The sequence below is a fragment of the Geospiza fortis genome, unplaced genomic scaffold (assembly GCF_000277835.1).
Source record: "Geospiza fortis unplaced genomic scaffold, GeoFor_1.0 scaffold425, whole genome shotgun sequence".
Lineage (NCBI taxonomy): Eukaryota > Metazoa > Chordata > Aves > Passeriformes > Thraupidae > Geospiza > Geospiza fortis.
Window position 1 is genome coordinate 2,267,746 of NW_005054387.1, and position 1,458 is coordinate 2,269,203.

Genomic DNA, 1,458 nt, shown 5'->3' on the forward strand with positions numbered 1-1,458 from the left:
GGCAGGGGATGGGTGCGAGTGTGGGCAGCTCGGCGTGGGTTTGTCCCTTTAAGTGGAGCTGCCTCCTCTCCGGCTTTGGCACCCAGCCACTTTGATGTCTCCGACTTCAAAGGCAGCGGATTAAGGGGCTCTTTTATCTGAATGAAACCTTAAGCCCCACTTCCCGGTGGATGGTGGATTCCAGGGTGCTGAATGCCAGGGTGCCGCTGGATTCTGGGGTGCTGGCATCCTCCCTGGGCTGGTGAGGGGTGCTGCGTGGGTGGAGGTGCCCAGCCAAGGGAGGGGATGTGGGGGCACCGATGGGATGGTGTTTGGATGTGGGATGGCTTCAAGGCTGAGCAGGAGGGCTGTATCCTTCCCTCACTGCCGTCATGCAGTACCCAGAGACACTCCACTGCCACTCCCTTACTGGGAGCCCTGGGTGCCATCCATTACAGCACTGCCAGCCAAAGGATAGTGGCTGTGGGCAGGAGTGAGCCCAGCCCTGTGTCCACTCTCTTGGGGACACACTGGGGACCCAGCCACGCTGCTGGAGGTGAGGTGTGAATCGGCAGGTGGCCTCGTTAGTTCCTGCCTCTTCCTGCTATTAATATTCATGGCCAGCATTAATGTGGAATGGAAGCTCAGCCACCAGCTCCTGCTGGCCCTCCTCACCCAGTGCTGGGGCCCGAGGAGCCTCCAACGTGACAGGAATCGCTGCAGCTGTGTGCTCTGGCTGCTGTCACCAGGCTGGGGACAGGGGCTTGGGGTACCATCAGCCCTGGGCTGGTGTCCCCTTCCTCTTGGTGACAGAGAGGATGTGACAGGAATACCTGTGTGCCCACTGGGGGCATTGCTCAGCGAGCAGCCCCTTTGCCCAGCCCATCCCCAGAGCCTCCTGCCCTGTCCTCGCTGGTGGGAGTTTGGGGGGTGACTTCCCCCTGCCCTGCATTCCCAGCTGCTGGCTGCAGAGCCATGCCCGGGGCTGTGCCCCTGGGGTGACAGCGCCCACCCCTGTGTGTTTGGGGTTGAACTGGAGCCGTGTCAGCTGCCACTCAGACGGAATATTTATCCCTTCTGCTGGAGCTGCCTTCTAATAGAATATTTGTGCCGTGGCCTGGTGGCGCTGGGAGAGCCGAGGGCGGGGATGTGCCTCACTCCCCCGCACCACAGGAGGGGGACACGCTGCTCGCTGCGCGTCTGTCTGTCCCCGTGCTGTGGGATGGCAGTGTCACCACGTCCCTCACTGCCGTGTGGGAGTGAGCAGGGCCCCGGGGAGAGCTCCGTGGAGTAAGGAGGGGAGGGGGGCGGCCAGGTCTGAGCTTCCCAGCATTGCCCTGGCGCTGGCCGAGCCCCCAGGGGCTGCGGGGATGAAGATGTTGCCGGAGCATCGCCAGAAAGGCCGGTGGGGTTCTCAGCCTGGAGCCTTTGAAACCGAGAGCACACTCGGAGCATTGACCGGTGTGAGGCCACTTAATT

The 1,458-nt window shown here is 62.5% G+C and overlaps 1 protein-coding gene across 1 annotated transcript in view; it reads left to right on the forward strand.

Annotated features, from left to right (window-relative positions):
* DPH1 (diphthamide biosynthesis 1) overlaps positions 1-1,458 on the forward strand; it is a 25,551-nt gene that overhangs the window by 3,301 nt on the left and 20,792 nt on the right. The gene's annotated exons all lie outside the window — the stretch shown is intronic.